The sequence below is a fragment of the Dendrobates tinctorius genome, unplaced genomic scaffold, assembly GCF_039654945.1.
Source record: "Dendrobates tinctorius isolate UK_male_01 unplaced genomic scaffold, ASM3965494v1 ptg000016l, whole genome shotgun sequence".
Classification (NCBI taxonomy): domain Eukaryota; kingdom Metazoa; phylum Chordata; class Amphibia; order Anura; family Dendrobatidae; genus Dendrobates; species Dendrobates tinctorius.
The window spans coordinates 74478828-74501075 of record NW_027361684.1 but is presented as its reverse complement, the minus strand read 5'-3'; positions in this window follow the sequence as shown (position 1 = coordinate 74501075).

Here is a 22248-nt window from a genome sequence, read left to right as displayed (position 1 = left end):
GTGGTGGTTGACCGTTTTTCAAAGATGGCGCATTTTGTGGTGTTGTTTTCATTGCCAAATGCTAAGACATTGGCTCAGGTATTTGTGAAGGAGGTGGTCAGACTCCACGGAGTACCGTCGGACATAGTATCTGATAGGGGTACGCAATTTGTGGCGAGGTTTTGGAAAGCTTTTTGCTCACGTTTGGGGATCAAGTTGTCACATTCATCGGCGTTTCATCCACAGTCTAATGGACAAACTGAGCGCATGAACCAAAATCTAGAACAGTATTTACGATGCTTTGTGTCCGACAACCAGGAGGAGTGGTCTACTTTCCTTCCTCTGGCCGAATTCGCGTTAAATAATCACCACCAAGAGTCATCGGGAGAGTCTCCATTCTTTTGTGTGTACGGTCAACATCCTCAGTTTTGTACCTTACGTCAGGGTGACTCGGGGGGTGTCCCGGAGGAGGATCAGCTAGGAGCCCAATTGTCATCAGTCTGGAGGCGGGTGAAACAGCGTTTGTTGAGCATGAGTGCCAGGTACAAATGGGTGGCTGACAGTTGACGTGTGCCAGGTCCGGACCTGTGTGTGGGTGAATGGGTGTGGTTAGCTACGAAGAACATAAAACTCAAAATTCCATCTTTAAAACTGGGTCCAAGGTTTATTGGGCCTTTTAGGATTTCTGCCATCATTAACCCAGTGGCTTATCGGTTGGAACTTCCCGCGGTGTACAAGATACACAACGTGTTTCACAGGGCTTTATTGAAAAAGGTGGTAGGCTTGGTGGACACGACGCCGATGCCACCTCCAGTCATGGTAGATGGTGATTTAGAGTTTGAGGTCGCCAAGGTATTGTACTCTCGAGTAGTACGCCGTACTCTTCAGTATTTGGTGCACTGGCGGGGGTATGGTCCGGAGGAGAGGTCTTGGGTTCCAACCTCAGACATACCTGCGGATCGGCTGGTCAGTTCTTTTCACCGTCGTCATCCGGACAAGCCGGGTCCTATGAGTCTTGAGGGTCCGGAGGTCCCTCGTAGAAGACGGGGTAATGTCATGTCGGACGCTGTTCACACCACTGCGTCCGGCAGGCAGAGGTAGTTCCACCTCCAGCCACTATAGCCTCAGTGGCGCCGGCTTGATCTTCAGGCTCTCGGGGGTTAATCCTGCTGGAGACCAGGTTGGATGGTTAGTCACGCCCACGGTCTTTAAATAGTCATGCTGGCCTATGGGCGTCGCCGATTATAGCTTGTGTTTCATACCAAGTGGTTCCAGTCTGGAGTGGAGGTGTTGCAGAGAGAGAGAGATTCGTGTCTGGTGGCGTATGATCCGTTGTTTTCCTTTCTCCTTCCCATATTTGTGTTTAGTTGTGCCCTGTTCACATTACTGTATATTCCTGTGTGTGTGCGGCGCAGTGCAGTTTAAGTTCTCCCTGTCTGTCATATTTGTGTGGGGGCTTTGGTGTTGTGACTCCTCACTGGGTGGAGGGTGGAGGGTTAAGTGCAGGGCTGAGCAGGAGATAAGGAAAGGGTGGAGGCTCAGGCATTTGCACCATCAGCAAAAACCCTGGGTTGAGGGTCAGACAGGGTTTCCCCTAGTTATAGGGACATCACAGGGGCCCCGGGAGTTACAGCCTTAGTTGAACTAAGCCCCCCGTGACACTTGCTCAGTGCCTCAATCAGCCATTATCTGTTCCCTCCCCAAGGAAAATGAGTTGTAGTGTATAAGAATACAAAAACCAAACTAACAAGGGAATACATACAAGGATAAATGAAAATACCAATCATACAAATATGCACTCACAAACAACAGAGTGGAACACTGGGAAGTAAAGGAACGAAAAACAAAATAAGAGAGGATGAGGATATAAACACAAACAAATCACCAAACAGCAGTCTCCTGAACTACACTCCAAGTTCATCATCAAACAACCAACACCTCCATCTCCAGAACCAGGCAGTAAGAAAGTAATGCTGGCAATCTCTGATTGCCAAAGGCGAGTATAAATAGCAGAGGGTAGTGGCCAACAGTGAACAGCTGAGACCATCAAAGCAGGAAAGGTCTCAACTGAACAGATTAACCCCTGTACTGCTAGCAGAAATTTACACTGTTTAATATGATGGTGAAGTGCTTTTAATCAGTGCAGGAATATGTGAAATTAGACATAGCTGTTTTCTGGCCACTCTCTGTCATGGTAAACTCATGACAGTAACAGTACTAAGCACTTGACCAACATATATTACACCTCCCCTGCAACATCTATGGCAAATACTGTGTGTCTATAAAGTCAGTTTCACAGCAGGCTACTAATCGCCAAACTGTCTTCAATTTATTTTTTCATTATTTTTGTTATCAATACTAACTAGTAGAGATGAGCAGAACTCTTTGCACAACCATGGATACGATGGTTTGGCATGATATTAACTGTGCAGCACACAGGTGAAATTCCACCAGCTTGGTTAATTATAAGCTGAGCTTGGAATCCTGGAGGGTAAGGAAATTCATGCAGGGCAAGTTCACAGCCAGAGAGCAGTGTCCTGTACCATGGACTGGTGTTGCGTGACGTTATTTATAATAAAGAGTTTCCTCCACCTCTTGGTATGTGCAAAGTTATCTTTACTAAACAGCACCCCTCCATCCCAAATTGCCAAAGACGGCTGAAAAAATATATCATTTTTTTCCCATTGAGACTATACTCTTACATTTTTCAATCTGTTCTTAATTTTTATTATCTAATTTTTTTTACCAAAATTCAAGCCCAGTTGCCTTTTCTGTTTTTCAGTCTGCCTTCAATGTAAAAAGAGTTATATCGATGAGGCAAATCTTTAAGTAAAAATATGTCTTCTAATTTCTAGCTTACAATTTTAGCTTTTTTGCAAAATTGTTCCAAAAATTTGTTATAATTACTTTATACAATTTTAGCTTTTTTGCAAAATTGTTCCAAAAATTTGTTATAATTACTTTATACAGTTTAGAACGTATTATAATGCATTATACCTTGAGTTTTCTGTACGTAGAAATTATGATTTGAAAAATTGTTTCTCTGCTTGTTTCTTGTATTTTGTACATATACATTCCAAGTGGATTTTCTTAATACTGTTATATTGTGTTCCGAAAGAGAATGATTCAAAATAGTATATGGAAATATTAATCAATAAACTTGTCACTTCTCAAAAGGTTCACTCCTTTAATTATATGATTTATTTAGGTGAGGAAAAATTATGTTGTATTATTCTTACAATAACTTTATAATCAAATGCAGTGCCTATTGAAGAAATACATTTCATTCTGCCGGGAATGTGATTTGAGTGTTTTCTGATCACTGGGAATAATAGTAGAGATATTGTTTTAGAAGTTATTGGATCTGCTTTAGAAAGGAGAGTGAAACACAGTCAAGCAGAAAACAAAATGGTAATGTTATTGTAAAAATTCAATGAATATTTATATACATTTTGCTCCATTCTGTTTAATATGAGGACAGTTCAATGGCATGTGTTCAGTGGTGCCTTATGAAAAATAAATGAAAATAAAAGCAAAAAGAAAACGAGAAGTGTCTTTCATATGTTCATCACGTCAACCATTTATTAATACATTACACATTAATAAGAAATGTAGCACCTGCGCTTCAGCGATATATTATCATCTTGAACTATAACAGCGTGGCCTCAATTTTTGGAGGTTTTTCAATGGTAAAAGTCAAAGGGGTCAATGACTGTGCAGACAGAAAACTTCTATAACATGAGAATATAGGTAAAAAAGTAACTATAAAGGCGGGGCGTAGCTAGGGTTTTTGTTCAGGGGGGGTCGAAACATCTGAGTGGGCCCCTAACAGATAACCTTGCTTACAGCTGTGTGATACACCCTAATAGTGAATGTAAGAGATGTCTGCGCTGTTGCTGAAAATAATCTCTATACAAAGACCAGCATGGATATTACCTCCATATGGTCAGTATTAGGCTGTGTGCCCACGTTGCGTTTTTGCAAGCGTTTCCGCAGCATTTGAGCTGGATCAGACGCTGCAGAAACGCTTACAAGATGCTTCTAATTAATTTGCATGCATTTTTGGCTTTTTGTGCCAATGCATGCGTTTTTAACCACTCAGGAATTGCTTAGCGGCTAAAAACGCAGCATGCTCATTAATTTCCGCATAGCTGAGCATTTTTAGCATTCCCCCAATGCTCGCAGAAAACGCGTGTCAAAAAAACGAGTAAAAAACGCGGCTTTTTGGCAAAAACCGCGCAAGAATCGCGCGGAAAAAGACATGCATTTTCTGGGAAAGGGGATGCGATTCCGGAGCGTTTAAAAATGCTAGCGTGGGCACATAGCCTTAAACCAGTTTTATGGCGCATATAAGTGATAACAGCACAGCTATAGATGGTGATTTACTGCTGACATCCTTTCTCACTTTTCACGTCTTTTCCATCTGTCCCAGATCAGAACAACTTCTTCTACCAGCCACAACTTGGCTGCAGAGATTACAACTAAGATACATGTCACTTCTCATATTTTCACCACTGTCCCCATCCCCAATGTGACTATTCCCAACCTGCACCAACTCCTTATCTTGCTGATATCCCAATACTGAGCCGCTGCCACCGTATGTGTCCCTATTACTGCACCTACTGTGTGGTTCTCTGCCCTCTAAATTGTAAAGAACCCTCTAGAATATAGCAATGATATTGTGCAAGTGACCAAGAAAACAATGCCCCCATTTTGTCACCTAGAAAGTAATAATGTCCTCTGTGTGTCCCTTTGACACTCACAGTAACCTGAGTTCCCCTATAACAATAAGTGCTTACTTTACATTTGACCCCTTTAGCCCCGAGAGTGATTTGCATGATAATGAATGGGCCAATTTTTACAATTATGACTACTGTCCCTTTATGAGGTAATAACTCTGGAACGCTTCAATGGATCCTGGTGATTCTGAGAATATTTTCTCAGGACATATTGTACTTCATGATAGTGGTAAAATTTATTTGATATGACGTGCATTTATTTGTGAAAAAAACTGAAATTTGGCCAAAAATTTTGAATATTTCGTAATTTTCCAAGATTGAATTTTCATGCCTTTAAATCACAGAGGTATGTCACACAAAATACTTAATAAGTAACATTTCCCACATGTCTAATTTATATCAGCACAAATTTGGCACCAAATGTTTTTTTTGTTAGGAAGTTATAAGGGTTAAAATTTGAACTGCAATTTCTCATTTTTATAACACCATTTTTTTTAGGGACCGCATCACATTTGAAGCCACTTTGAGGGGTCTATAGGACAGAAGATACCCAAAAGTGACAACATTCTTAAAACTACACCCCTCAAGGTGCTCAAAAACACATTCAAGAAGTTTATAAACCCTTCAGGTGCTTCACAGGAAGTTTTGGAATGTTTAAAAAAAGGAACATTCAACTTTTTTTTACAAATGTAATTCAGATACAAATTTGTTTTATTTTACCAAGGGTAACAGGAGAAATTGGACCACAAAAGTTGTTCTGCAATTTGTCCTAAGTAGGCTGATACCCCAAATGTGCGGGTAAATCACTGTTTAGGCGCATGGCAGAGCTTGGAATGGAAGGAGCTCCATTTGATTTTTTCAGCGCAAAATTCGATGGAATTGAGATTGGATGTCATTTCGTGTTTGGAGAAACCCTGATGTGCCTAAACAGCGGAAACCCCCACAAGTGACACCATTTTGGAAACTAGACCCCCAAGGAACTTATATAGATGTGTGGTGAGCACTATTACCCCCAAGTGCTTCACAGAAGTTTATAACATAGAGCCATGAAAATAAAATATATTTTTTCCACAAAAATGATTTTTCACCACAAATTTTTTTATTTTATCAAGGGTAACAGGAGATATTGCACCCCAAAAGTTGTTTCCAGTTTGTCCTGAGTATGCTAATACCCCATATATAGGAGTAAACCACTGTTTGGATGCATGGCAGAGTTCAGAAGGGAAGGAGTGCCGTTTGACCTTTTCAACACAAAATTGTCTTGAATTGAGATTGGACGCCATGTTGCATTTGGAGAGCCCTTGATATGCCTAAACAGTAGAACCCCCCAAATGGCAACATTTTGTAAACTAGAACCCCCAAGGAACTTATCTAGATGTATGGTGAGAACTTTGGACCCCCAAGTGCTTTACAGAAGTTTGTAACATAGAGTCATGAAAAAAAATCATATTTTTTCCACAAAAATAATCTTTTCACCCCCAATTTTTTATTTTACCAAAAGTAACAGGATAAATTGGACCCAGGGTGCCATGTCATGTTGGCACAGCCTCTGAGGTGCCAGAACAACAGAAACCCCCTATATGTGAAATCATTTTACAAACTATGCTCCCCAATGAATTAATTTAGGGGTGCAGTGACTATAATAGCATGTTCCTCACAGAATTTTATACTACTCAGCTGTGAAGAAAGAATAAATTACATTTTTACCACTAAAGTGTTGTTTTACCCACAAGTTTTTTTACTTTTTCTAAGGGCTAATAAGAATTTTTTTAAAAACAAACTGAGGTCCATTTTTTCCTTACTGTTCAAATACCCTACATGTAATCAGGAAATATTTTTCAGGCACAGTGCAAAGCTCAGAAGGCAAGTAGGGCGAGATTTTAATGTTATGGTTTTGCAGGTGCCATGACCCACTGGAGAGCCCATGAGGTGCCAGAACAGCAGAACCCCAAATAAGTGACCCTATTTTGCAAACTAAACCTCACAGTTAATTCATCTATGGGTTCAGTGATCATATTAGCACCTTGAGTTTGTCACAGAATTTTATAACATTGGGCAGTGAAGACAAAATAACTACATTTTTTGCACCAAAATTTTGTTTTAGCTAAAGATTTTACACTCTCACACAAGAAGTGGGTAAAATTGCACCAAATGTTTCCCACAATTTCTACTGAACATAGCAATGCCCCATATGTGGCTGTACAGTAGTATTTAGCCATACGGAGAGACTCAGGAGAAACAAAGAGCTATTTGCCTCTTCCAGTGATTGGGTCTGTGCACATGTCAGTGTGTTTCCACAGACTGTGTGTCCGTGGGCAAAACACAATGACATGTCCATTTTGTAATGTCAGTGTGGGCCACAAAACATCCCGCACTCTTGCATATGCAGCACACACATGGATGCCATCCATGTGACATGCATTGGGGTGAGGGAAGAAGCATTACAGTAAGGGGTGATCCCCGGCTCTGGGTGCTGAACATGGCTCTCATCATTCTCCCCTGTTCTACCGGCGATCGGCACAAGCAGGGGCGAATGATGAGAGTTACATTTAAGTGATATAAGAGACAGCAGCCGGCGGCTGATGAGACTATTACTCCCATTAGACTACCCCTGCTACTACTAACAGTGACAGCAGTTGCTGCTGAAGGAGGTATTCATCAGCCGCCTGCCCTATAAATATATAAATGAAAAAAACAGCATGGGTTCTGTCATCTTCAGCAAAGTTGGTTATCAAGAATAGAGGGGTCCCAATGCTGTTTTTTAAAATTATTTAAATAAATAATTTTAGAAAAATGGTGTGGGGTCCCCCATTTTTGACAACCAGCCTTGCTAAAGCTCAGCTGGGGGCTGGTATTCTCAGACTGGTAAGGGGCCATGGATATTGATCCCCAGCCTAAAAATAGCAGCACTCAACTGCCCAGAAAATGCACATCTATCAGATGCGCCAATTCTGGTGCTTTGCCCAGCTCTTCCCGCTTGCCCTGTAACGGTGCAAGTGGGGTTCGTGTCAGGTGACATCAAAGCAATGGCTTAGTAATGGAGAAGCGTCTATAAGATACCTATCCATTACTAATCCTATAGTTACATGGTAAATAAAGACACAGGCAGGAAAAAAAGGTTTTTAATTAGAAATAAAACAAAACACAATTTTACTTTTTTACTTAAAAATAACGAACACAGTTATAGTCACCAAACGCCTATTCCACCGCAGCCCTTGTTCTCCTGTAATAAAACTAAAATAAAAAAACAACAATATGCCATACCTGTCTGTCATTCTGTCCAGTGCTGAAATTGGTGTCTTGGGGATGATTAGTTTTCAACCTGGACAGTGCCAAGATGCGGTCATCCAGGCTGAGAACCACTGGTGAATGAGCTGCTGGGAATGTAGCGCCAGCTTGGTTTAATTTGGTATATATGAGGCACATAAATGCATGTTCACATTGGCCATAAAGCACACAAACTCAAGTTTTGTGTTTTTTCTTTGCATTTTTGCATTCTGTGCAAGCCGGGGCGTGGCCTCCCTCTCCTGAGCTCGAAATCACATTTAAAGGCTTTCCCAGACTGGTGTCCACAGGTCGGGAGCCGGTCCTTTTGTCTGCCCTTATTCACACACTGAGGTCAACTCTGACACATGGTAAGGTTTTTAATATTAGACAGCATAGGACCATCCCAATTAGGATCATCTTGTCGACAGTGAGATGGCTTTTATGCTATTTTTGTTCAAAAACAGTATTACTAAAAACCCTGTGTTATTTAAATGCACTTTTGCTTTTTATTAATTTAGTTACAGCAGGATTTTTGCTCATTTTATCTCTTATTTAGCACAAAGAATCCTAGATTAAGTATAAAGGACAAAAACTCATGAATACATTTGACAACAGAAAGGGAGGGAGTATATAAACTACCACCAAAGAGTAGAGTTGAGCGACTTTGCCTCTGGGAGGGTCGAGTCGGGTGTTGGATCACCCGACTTTACCAAAAGTCGAGTCGAACGAAATCGGCTGACTATTGGCAAAAGTCGGAGTTCCGACCGAAACCCGACCCCAATGCAAGTCAATGGGGAATAAAAGTCGGCAGTGAGAGGAGGACAGTCACCACACCTACAGTGCCCATTTCAATGGCAAAGACATCAATTTTTATTACTTAAGCTTGTCAACCTTAATTTACTTTATAATAATAGTAACACACTGAAAACTGGAGGTTATTTGGCTAAAATTGTGGAGGGGTATAGCCCAGTTAGGGAGGTGGAAAAACTGGCATATGTTGAGGTGTAAGCTGGACGTTCAGCAGCTGCAAATGGAGGAATTGGAGAAGTCGGAGGAAGAGGAGGACAAAGCGAGCCATTTTGCAGGCAATCTATGTGTCATCAGGGGAAGGTGGTACAAAATCCTTTGAAACCCAGGCATGGTTCATTTTAATGAAGGTGAGATCACCTACATTTTGGGTCGACAGCTGGGTCCTTTTTTCTGTCAGGATTGATCCAGCAGCACTGAAGACTCTTTCTGATAGCACACTACCAGCAGGGCAAGCGAGCTCCTGTAAGGCATATTTTGCCAATTCAGGCCATATGTCCAGTTTACAGGCCCAGTAGTCAAAGGAGAATGAACTGTGAGGGAGAACATCGATAGGGGAGGAGAGGTAATTTTGAACCATAGTTGACAACTGCTGTCTCCTGTCTGTTGCAGGATTCAGTATTACCAGTCGTGTGAGCGGTACATGAGAAATCAGTCCACAACATGGTCTTGAAACCTCTGTCTCCAACACCACTTCGGCTATGTGCACCACGAACACCTCTTCAATGTTGCCCAGTGCGGCTCGTGATAGAACCTGCATCGCTGCTGTGTGCTGGGAATGCCTCTAACAAACGGTTTACCAGAGTTGTTTGTTCACCAAAATTAGCTCTAGGTTTTCCTGTGGCATGATGTTCTGTATTTGCCTTTATAGCGTGGATCGAGGACGCTGGCCAACCAGTAGTTATTATCCTTCATAATTTTGGCAATGCGGGGGTCCGTTTTTTAGGATCCGCAAAAGATAATCACACATGTGGGCCAATGTTCCAGGTGTCAATGATGCACTGCCAGTGGTGGGTGGAGGAGCATTTTCTGCCAAATCCACATCCCTCCAGTCACGCACAAACCCTGTACCTGACCTTGGCAAGCCAATATTTTCTCTTGCCCCCTGAGAAGCATCCTCCTCTCCAAAATAATCATCCCCCTCATCCTCATCCTCCTCCTCTTCCTCTTCAACCTGCACCTCGTCCAGGACAGTTCCCTGAGCAGACAATGCCTGACTGTTATCAAGGCTTCCCTCCTCCTCCGCTGCAGACGCCTGATCCTTAATGTGCATCAAAGTTTGCATGAGCAGACGCATAAGTGGGATGCTCATGCTTATGATGGCATCGTCTGCGCTTACCAGTCGTGTGCATTCCTCAAAACACTGGAGGACTTTACAGAGGTCTTTCAGCTTTGACCACTGCACACCCAACAACTCTGTCTGCTCTCAAACTGCCTGCCTGTGTATCCTCCCACAAATGCATTACAGCCTGCCTCTGTTCGCACAGCCTCTCAACCATGTGCATGGTGGAGTTCCACCTTGTTGCAACGTCTATGATTACGCGGTCCTTGGGGAGGTGGAGCGATCGCTACATCCCCTGCATACGACTGGAGTCTACAGGCGAGCAATGGATGTGCGAGCACAGTCTTCGCACCTTATGGAGCAGGGCTGGTAACTCCAGATAATTATTTTTGAAGTCACTGATTGTTTGAGTGCATGGACAATGCAATCTTTCACATAGAGGTGGAGGGCAGGGATGGCTTTTCTAGAAAAGAAGTGCCGACTGGGTAGCTCATATCATTGGACAGCATTGGCCATGAGCTCTCGGAATGCTGCGCTTTCAACCAAATGGAAGGGCATCATCTCTAATGAGATCAGTTTGGCAATGTAGGCGTTCAAAGCCAGTGTACGTGGATGAGAGGATGAGTACTTTTTTTGTCCTACTCAGAGTCTCTGCTAGGGTGAGCTGGACTTGAGAGCTGCATATGGTGGAACTAGTGGTGGACATGGCGGACTGAGAGGGGGTTGGTGATGGTGATTGTGGTGGTGATGGCCTAGATGCAGTCTTTCATTGGAAAAACATTGTGATTCCCTGACTGCTTTGGCCTTGCGACAACACCTCAACATTTCTTGCTGGTGGTGTGCTAACTGGTGGTCTTACAGTGGGGGAAGCGATGTAGTGTTGCTAGCTACCCACAGTCAGAGCAGGTACACGTGTGCTACCTGAGGTTTTGTAGTCCGTCCATGCTTACAAGTGCATGGTGTTTACATGTCTAAGCATGCAACTGGTATTCAAATTTTGGAGATTTTTCCCTCAGCTAAAGGTCCTTCTGCACTTCTTACAGATAACCTTTGCCTCGTCAATAGGATTTTGGTAAAAAAAGTGCCACACTGCACTCTTCCTACTATGGGAAAAATTTTCAGGGCTTGCACACTGTGCTAATTTGACCGTCTGGCCAAGCTGTCCTGCAACTCTTTTTGTTTTTTTAACACTTACTGGGACTGCTACAGGCCTGCGAGATAACCGCAGCTGCGATGTCGATGCCTGCTGAGGATCCTCCAACTCTTCTGAGCTATTGCCGACAGCACCCTCTTCCCCCAATGGATGCCAATCCTGGTCAACAACTGGGTCATCCATCACCTCCTCTTCAATTTCATGTGCACCTTCCTCTGTGTCACAGTGTAAGGTGGTATAGTATGCGGGAAGGGGCACCTGAGTTTCATCAGGGTCTGATTCTGCCTCAGTACACTGCGAGGACAATGTAGTGCTCTGGGTGAATGTACCAGCAGAATCATATAGCACTGGCTGTGCATCAGTGCACTCCATGTCATATTCATCTTGGACTGGGGGATTCAGGATTTCACTTGATAACTTAGGCATGGTATGTGAAAAGAGCTCCAGGGAGTAATCTGAAGTGTGGCCTGTCGCATCCTTCACTTTTGGTGGGGGTGAAGGACACAAGGAATAGTGTTGTTCCTGACCAGGAGCCTGCACTGATGACTCAGTGCTTGCAGTTTTTGAAACTTCAGAAGAGGAGGCGATAGAGCTGGAGGCTGTTTCGGCAATGTAAGCCAAAACCTGCTCCTGATGCTCCCACTTTAAAAGTGGTTTACCTACTCCCAGAAAAGGGAGCCTTCCAGGCCTTCTGGATCCAGACGGTGACGCAGGCTCAACACCTCCTGCCTCCGTGCTATTTTGCTTTTGGCACTACCAGCAGATGCACCACCACCATCATCAGTACAAGCTGCCCCCCCACCCACGTCCGCAGCCTCTTCCACCATACTTCCTCATGTTTGGGAAAATGTACCAAAAATACCAGCAGATATATGGTACTGTTTGAGGAGCGTACAGCTGTATATGGTGTAGGGAAAAATTTATATCTCCGTATATACAGTGGGGAAAAAAAGTATTTAGTCAGTCAGCAATAGTGTAAGTTCCACCACTTAAAAAGATGAGAGGCGTCTGTAATTTACATCATAGGTAGACCTCAACTATGGGAGACAAACTGAGAAAAAAAAATCCAGAAAATCACATTGTCTGTTTTTTTTTCATTTTATTTGCATATTATGGTGGAAAATAAGTATTTGGTCAGAAACAAGCAATCAAGATTTCTGGCTCTCACAGACCTGTAACTTCTTCTTTAAGAGTCTCCTCTTTCCTCCACTCATTACCTGTAGTAATGGCACCTGTTTAAACTTGTTATCAGTATAAAAAGACACCTGTGCACACCCTCAAACAGTCTGACTCCAAACTCCACTATGGTGAAGACCAAAGAGCTGTCAAAGGACACCAGAAACAAAATTGTAGCCCTGCACCAGGCTGGGAAGACTGAATCTGCAATAGCCAACCAGCTTGGAGTGAAGAAATCAACTGTGGGAGCAATAATTAGAAAATGGAAGACATACAAGACCACTGATAATCTCCCTCGATCTGGTGCCCCACGCAAAATCCCACCCCGTGGGGTCAGAATGATCACAAGAACAGTGAGCAAAAGTCCCAGAACCACGCGGGGGGACCTAGTGAATGAACTGCAGAGAGCTGGGACCAATGTAACAAGGCCTACCATAAGTAACACACTACGCCACCATGGACTCAGATCCTGCAGTGCCAGACGTGTCCCACTGCTTAAGCCTGTACATGTCCGGGCCCGTCTGAAGTTTGCTAGAGAGCATTTGGATGATCCAGAGGAGTTTTGGGAGAATGTCCTATGGTCTGATGAAACCAAACTGGAACTGTTTGGTAGAAACACAACTTGTCGTGTTTGGAGGAAAAAGAATACTGAGTTGCATCCATCAAACACCATACCTACTGTAAAGCATGGTGGTGGAAACATCATGCTTTGGGGCTGTTTCTCTGCAAAGGGGCCAGGACGACTGATCCGGGTACATGAAAGAATGAATGGGGCCATGTATCGTGAGATTTTGAGTGCAAACCTCCTTCCATCAGCAAGGGCATTGAAGATGAAACGTGGCTGGGTCTTTCAACATGACAATGATCCAAAGCACACCGCCAGGGCAACGAAGGAGTGGCTTCGTAAGAAGCATTTCAAGGTCCTGGAGTGGCCTAGCCAGTCTCCAGATCTCAACCCTATAGGAAACCTTTGGAGGGAGTTGAAAGTCCGTGTTGCCAAGCGAAAAGCCAAAAACATCACTGCTCTAGAGGAGATCTGCATGGAGGAATGGGCCAGCATACCAACAACAGTGTGTGGCAACCTTGTGAAGACTTACAGAAAACGTTTGACCTCTGTCATTGCCAACAAAGGATATATCACAAAGTATTGAGATGAAATTTTGTTTCTGACCAAATACTTATTTTCCACCATAATATGCAAATAAAATGAAAAAAAAACAGACAATGTGATTTTCTGGATTTTTTTTTCTCAGTTTGTCTCCCATAGTTGAGGTCTACCTATGATGTAAATTACAGACGCCTCTCATCTTTTTAAGTGGTGGAACTTGCACTATTGCTGACTGACTAAATACTTTTTTTCCCCACTGTATTTCTGGAGTCACACACAGATGCTCACTCAGTATGGATTTGACCGTAATACAAACAGCAGATATACGGTACTGTATGAGGAGCGTACAGATGTATACGGTGTAGGGGAAAATTTAAATCTCTGTATTTATTTCCAGAGTCACACACAGACACTCAGTATGGATTTGACCGCAATACAAACAGCAGATATACGGTACTGTATGAGGAGCGTACAGCTGTATACGGTGTAGGGAAAAATTTAAGTCTCCGTATTTATTTACGGAGTCACACACAGGCGTTCTCTCAGTATGGATTTCACTGTAATACAAACAGCTGATGTATGGTACTGTATCAGAAGCATACAGCTGTATACGGTGTAAGGAAAAATTTTAAATCTCCATATATATTTCCAGAGTCACACACAGACGCTCACTCAGTATGGATTTTACCATAATGCAAACAGCAGATATACTACGGTACTGTATGAGGAGCGTAGAGATGTATACAGTGTAGGGAAAAATTTAAATTTCCGTATTTATTTCTGGAGTCACACACAGACGTTCACTCAGTACGTATTTGATCGTAATACAAACAACAGATATACAGTACTGTATGAGGAGCATACAGCTGTATATGGTGTAGGGGAAAATTTAAATCTCCGTATTTATTTCCGGAGTCACACACAGATAGTCAGCGTGTATTTGTCCACAATACCAGCCGGTACATGGTAGTGTGTGAGGAGCGTACAGCTCTATATCGTGTGGGAAAAAATGAACGGTCGGTAACTGTGCAGAAAAAAAGAATAAAAGTATTAGTGCTGTGTAAAAAGCAATCTGCACAGCAGTGTACACACAGCAATACAGCTATTAGGCAGCCTAATAACCAGTGCTGCTGCACACAAGAAAATCCTCCCCTGTCACTGCACACTAACTGTACAGCACAATTGCTATCAGCACAAGCACATAAGAACTTCTTATATCTTTACAGCCCTAACTCTCTCTCTACTGATAAACAGCAACCTCTCCCTACTGTTAAGATAGGCAGAAGTAAAATGGAGGTCGGCGGTCAAGGCTTTTATTGACACTATGGCGCCCCCAAAGCAAGCCAATCACTGCAATGCCCTTCTCTACGATGTGGTGGATGCTGCACATGTCATCTCGTTGCCCACAGTGTACGTCCTTGCTCAATGGCTGAAAAAAAGGCACCTGCAAGCATTCTGGGAAATCTGACTTTGGCGCTCGTTTTGCCGACCGCATGGCCGACTTCACGCTATGGTCGGGTTTCGGTCGGCGAAACCCGACTTTGGCATAAGTCAGCGACTTATGAATCTGGCCGACCTGTTTCGCTCAACTCTACCAAAGAGTATAATCCTTTTGATAATAGAATTTTATTAAATCATCAACTAGAATTAAACATAAAATAACAAACTGCTGGACACCAGTTAAAACAGGGACAGGTGTTACCAATATGTTGCAACAATGCAAAAAATATCAACAAGATCAGAGAAGTATAATAAATATGCACCAAGAGCACAGAACAGATTTTGGAATTAGAAAAAAGTGCAAAGTGCAGATTCACATCAATGTCAACATCAGAAAAAATATAAAAACTAAAGCTCATGGAGCAAAGACCTCAGAAAGAAAAAAAAGGCTAACCAGGAGGAAGCACTGAAAATGTACACATATGCCTAAAGCACTGTAATAAAATATATAAAAAATCAATCAATAAAGTGCCAAGTGCTAGGTATTAATAACATTTAAGATATAGCCTAAGAAAAAACTTCTGTTAGGGGCACAGAAGCTTATAGTGATATTAGAAAAAAAAAAGTGCAAAGTGCAAAAAATAAACTGCCAATGCAAAGAACATACAGATTAAATAGAGGCCCTAGAAAAAAGCATAGAAAAAGGGGTGCACGTACTGGTTTGTATGGGGTAATCGTAATGTACCTGCCATGGACATTATGTGAAAATCGGACTGTACTAAGATGTCATTTGAGTGTGGTCTGATGTTTTCCACAGACTCATTGACTTGCATGGTCGAGTGTGATCCAAATATCTGATGCAAATCGAGCATGCTGTGATTTTTTTCCATGGACAGACTGAAGAAAAATATTGAAAATGTGCACTGTCCCATAGTACAAGTATGATCTGATGTTTTGTTGGATCACATTTGGTTCAAAAAAACGGTCAAGCCCTTATAGTGCTGAGCTGGGAGATAGTGACATGTACAGTGAGCATCTGCCTTTGTGCCACTACTTGCTGTCTCAGCACTATACATAACAGCACAACATGTCTGCTATGAAATCTCAGAAAGGAGCACTGGCTTTGGATATGTACTGGCATCACAAAAACCAAAGTCTGGCCAGCCATGCTCTTCCCTATGGGGTCTGACTGCAGACAATCTAGTGCTGAATTCATTAGTTAACAGGGAAAAATTTTGCTGTGAGGTTCCATCTATGGCAGTGTGGGTTTTTTTAAAAATTATAAGGGCAGATATATATATTGTTAATATTTGTATGCTCTTACCACACACACTGACATAATTTAGTAACTTTACTCTGTGCAGCTCAAATCAAGCCATTTCTCATTTCATAATAGATAACGACAGATCTCTATCCATGAAGCAAATTTGGAATGTTTCACTAATTATATTTCTCTGTTATCAAGTATCAAGAGATATATTAAATACATTTTTCTATTTAAAGTACAAATAATATCCACTGTCCACAGTCAAGAAGATTTGGTTCTTTTCATCTTCTTGACCCATATACTTTAACTAGCTGAAGAGCCCGGCGTTGCCCGGGTATAGTAACCAACTGTGGTTAGTTATAACAAATTATAATGATTATGTTGCACATCATATATTCAACACTACAGATTTGCAACACAAATTAACTAAACGATTACCCAAGTATTGATAGTATTTTATTTTCAACTCATTCAAGAGCCTTTTGATAAACAACATGTTTGGTTTTTCCTTTCGGTGCAAAGATGAACAGATTTTTGGCAGTTCCAACTCTTGAACAGATCACGTAAAGTTGATGAGAAAAGCATGGAGATTCCAAATCGATCCCTACTACTTTCAAGGACTGTCCCTGAACATTGTTAATGGACATTGCGAATAGCAATTGAACTGGAAACTGGAGGCGTTTAAAATCAAAAAACAAATCAGATGAAATGAGTGGAATTCTTGGAATGAAAATGTCCTCTCCTTTGGCACACCCTGTTTCTGAGCTGTGTATCTAACCCTATCCTGTGTGATAATGTCTGCTGAGCTGTGTACTTAATCCTCTCCTATGTGATACTTTCTGCTGAGCCGTGTATCTAATCCTATCGTGTGTGATACTGACTGCTCAGCCATGTATCTATTTCTATCATGTGTGATACTGACTGCTGAGCAGTGTATCTAATCCTATCCTGTGTGATACCGTCTGCTGAGCCGTGTATCTAACCCTATCCCTGTGTGATACTGACTGCTGAGCCATGTACCTAATCCTATTATGTGTGTTACTGACTGCTCAGCTGTGTATCTAATACTATTCTGTGTGATACTGTGTGCTGAGCTGTGTATCTAATCCTATCCTGTGTGATACTGTCTGCTGAGCTGTGTATCTATTCCTATCCTGTGTGATACTGACTGCTGAGCTGTGTATCTAATCCTATCCTGTGTGATACTGACTGCTGAGCTGTGTATCTAATCCTATCCTGTATGATACTGACTGCTGAGCCGTGTATCTAATCCTATCCTGTGTGATACTGATTGCTGAGCCGTGTAGCTAATCCTATCCTGTGTGATACTGTGTGCTGAGCTGTGTATCTAATCCTATCCTGTGTGATACTGACTGCTGAGCCGTGTATCTAATCCTATCCTGTGTGATACTGATTGCTGAGCCGTGTAGCTAATCCTATCCTGTGTGATACTGATTGCTGAGCCGTGTAGCTAATCCTATCCTGTGTGATACTGAGCTCCCCCTGCAGTCTGTGTCAGAGTGTGGTCTGTGTTGGCACAGTAATAAATTGTGTTATTTCCAGCTTTACAGAAGGACGATGACACCATAGAAATGATAAGAATAATAGGCCTCAGTTACCACAACTGTCTGCAAAGAAAACTGTTGCTGATAGCAACCAATCACAGCTCATTTTTCATCTTTTAAACAGCTCTGGGACAGCGTGGTGAGTTTTGAGTGTCGACTTTTGTGTTTCGACTTTTATGTGGTGAGGTTGGTGTATGTGTGGTGAAATGTGTGCTGAGGGTGGTATATGTGTTGAAGCACGTGGTAGTGTGTGGTGCATTTTGTGTGTGTGTTCATATCCCCGTGTGTGGTGAGTATCCCGTGTCAGGGCCCCACCTTAGCAACTGTACGGTATATACTCTTTGGCGCCATTGCTCTCATTCTTTAAGTCCCCCTTGTTCACATCTGGCAGCTGTCAATTTGCCTCCAACACTTTTCCTTTCACTTTTTCCCCATTATGTAGATAGGGGCAAAATTGTTTGGTGAATTGGAACGCGCGGGGTTAAAATTTTGCCTCACAGCATAGCCTATGACGCTCTCGGGATCCAGACATGTGACTGTGCAAAATTATGTGGCTGTAGCTACGACGGTGCAGATGCCAATCCCAGACATACACACATACACTTTTTCCCCATTATGTATGTAGAGGCAAAATTGTTTGGTGAATTGGAATGCACGGAGTTAAAATTTTGCCTCACAACATAGCCTATGATGCTCACGGGGTCCAGACGTGTGACTGTGCAAAATTTTGTGGCTGTAGCTTCAACGGTGCAGATGCCAATCCCGGACATACACACATACAAACATACACACACACACACACACACACACACACACACACACATTAAGCTTTATATATTAGATAAATAGTGTGCTGCAAAGCAGTAAGCATATTATTTAGCAACAAAAATATTGGATTTTTTGTGTCAAACAAGGTGGATTGTACTTATCTGTATTGCAATATAAAGTTGAAAATTATGTGATTACTTTGCAAACGCACACTGTATATTAAAGGCACCTTTAAAACTTGATATCTGTATATTTTTTTGCGATGATAAATGTCTAATGTTTAATTTTTGGCTGTATTTACTTCTGAAATGTCGAAACATATTTGTGCTTTGTCCATAGGGTAAAATAACTAAACTTGAAATATGCTAAACATAATTGACACAAGAGCTTCTGGAAGAGGAACTAAGACCTAGAGCGTAACGTTGTATCAAGTGACCTCGAAATATTTGCTTTGTGAGTGAATAAAACTCGATGAAAGTCTTTTTCTGTTAAAATAATTTAAATGCAATCCAATACAAAAGAAAAACCATTTCATTTAAGTCCTCATACCACCTACTGCTTTTTCTTTTGCTTTGGGGTCTTGTGCCTCATGCTATGAGCCCAGAAAATGTTCAAAGATTTTGGTTTATACACTGTTTGGTTACAACATAAAGAAAAAGTTGATATTCTGGAAACAGTCAAAATTACACATTACTGCTGCAATTTTGAATACTGTGAATACTAATTTAAAATTACCGAACTAAAGAGCAACAAATCAAAGGTAAGTCCATCTTAATTCCATCTTTGATATGAAACTTTGATCACGAATTATCTTAATTTACTATCTATAGAACATCTTGTGTCCAGTAGAATAACTTTACATTCGTTTTGTCATGAATGGAAGTTAAAGTATGTTTTATAAGCTATCTTCATTCAAGTTTGCATTCAGAATACCGCTAGTTCATGCAAGGACTACAGAGTGTCACCACTAAATTCAGATTGTATGACTTTGATTTTATGACCTTGAATGGTACTAGTTTTAGATACAGTAAGATAAAAAATAATTTCTAAATGGCTAATCCTAGAATAACAATAGTGATACAAAGGGATAATATCATGTTTTTGAAAGAGATGGCTTATTTCTAGGATAAGCCATCAATATTTTATCAGTGATGGTCCCACTATGGTTAACTCCTTTCATCAGCTTTTTGAAAATGCTTTGGTGCTTGATCTAGTACTGAAAAGACTTTAATATTTACCATGGCTGACGGCTGTTTTGTACTTTCCTGAGTCAATCAAACATATCCTGAACTAATTCAAGAAGAAGAACCATGTCACATCTCCACCAGAATCTGCTTCTTCTTCTGTCGCTAGGTGTCACCATATTTACTCTGCAGGTGGCGCTGGTGATAGAGGAGAAGTCAGAACCAGAAGTTCTGCATGGTACAGGCTTTGTCCTGCCATTAAAATTAGAGTGGCTGCTACCTGCAATGTTGTCCAGTCTAATAGTAAAGGTAGCTATCAGCTACCTGCTCCTGCTAATTGGAGAGCACCACACCTTACTTAAGCTTCCAGCTTGCTGCTGGAAGCTTCCAGATATAGCTTTGTGCTTCCCTTGTTAAGTTCACTGGTTTCTGCTCCTGTTTAATATTTGTATTTTCCTATTTTGACCATGACTTGTTATTAATGTTTCTCTTGCCTGACGATTTTGTACCATTGCTGTCCTCTTGGTTTTGACTTGACTGCCTTTCCTCCTTGCCAGCTTGTGCCACTGAACAGCATCTTACAATGTGACCCTTTCTCAGAGACTCCTGTGTAAGTCCAGATCTCTGAATAGGGTCTAAATGATGAAAGTCAGGATAACCCCAGGGCCCTAAGAAATTAAGTAGCTTGCCCCAAGCCTGTCCATGGTAGCCATTTTAGAGCTGCCAGGCGGCCACCTTATGCACCACAGCCTCTTCAAACACCAGATCAGAAGAGGTGCAGGCAGTCATGCCACCACTGATTTAATATTGATGGCCTATCCTTATAATAAGCCATCAATTGTGAAAGTCTAAATAATTCCGTGACATAATATTTTTTAATATCACTAAATAATGGGATTATCCAAAATGGCTGTATTCTAACTGAAAAAGTCAAAATTTATATATTATCGTTGCAACTATCCTTGGATTTTGTCTAGTTTTCCAGCCCAGCTGCAGTGAATGAGGCTCAACTGTAGTACCACATACACCTGTAAACAGATGTGACATTGTATTTTATAATTGTTGTCATGTTTTCTAGTTTTGGAAACCCTTTTGAAAAATATTAATACTAATTAACATTAACCCCTTACCTACAATTGACGTTATATTCCGTCCATGTGACCATGGACCTAATTACCATGGACGGAATATTACGTCATCGCGATCAGCGGCGCCCACGTGGTGAGCGCCGCTGATCGCGGCCTAGTGTCAGCTAATTATCATAGCTGACACCCGGCACAATGTGTCAGGGGTGGTCATGGACCACCCCCGACACGTTAACCCCTTGCACACCGCGATCAAACACGATCGCAGTGTACCGGGGGTTAAAGGGAAGCATCGGCAGGGAGGGTGCTCCCTCCGTGCTTCCCTGAGCCCCCCACAGCAGTGCAATGTGCAGCGCTGCTGCCGGGGGCTCCTTTCCTGCAGGCCCCCGAATCTAAGATGGTGACGGGGCCTTCGGGGGCCTGCAGGAAGCTGGCTTCCTCAGTGCCTGCAAAGCGCAGGCATGAGGAAGCCTGTGCAGTGCCTGTGACAGATCGCTGATCTGTCACAGTGATCTGTGATGTGACAGATCAGCGATCTGTCACAGGACAGTTATGTCCCCCCTGGGACATTGTAATAAAGTTAAAAAAAATAAAAAAAAGTGTAAAAATAATTAAAAAAAAATCGCTAAATAAATTAAAAAAAAAAAAAAAATTCCCCAATAAATTCATTTTTTGGAAATAAAAAAAAAAACAATAAAAGTACACATATTTGGTATCGCCACGTTACTAACGACCCACCCTATAAAACTGTCCCAATAGTTAACCCCTTAAGCGAACCCCTTAAAAAATAAAAATAAAAAACAAAGCAAAAAATAATGAATTATTATCATACCGCCGAACAAAAAGTGCAATAACGCGCAATCAAAAAGACGCATGTAAATATCCATGGTACCGCTGAAAATGTCATCTTGTCCTGCAAAAAACGAGCCACCACACAGCATCATCAGCAAAAAAATAAAAAAGTTATAGCTCGCAGAATAAAGCGATGCAAAAATTATTATTTTTTATATAAAATTGTTTTCATTGCATAAAAGCTCCAAAACATAAAAAAACGACCTAAATGAGGTATTGCTGTAACCGTACTGACCCGAAGAATAAAACCGACTTATAAATTTTACCGCACCCGGAACGGCGTAAACGCACCACCCAAAAGAAATTCATGAAACGCTGGTTTTTGTAAATTCTGCGTCCCAAAAAACGAAATAAAAAGCGATCAAAAAATGTCACATGCCCGAACATGATACCAATAAAAGTGTCAACTCGTCCCGCAAAAAATAAGACCTCACATGACTCGGTGGGTCAAAATATGGAAAAATTATAGCTCTCAATATGTGGTGATGCAAAAACTATTTTTACAATAAAAAGCGTCTTTTAGCGTGCAACAGCCGCCAAACATAAAAACCGCCATAAATAGTAAATCAAACCCCC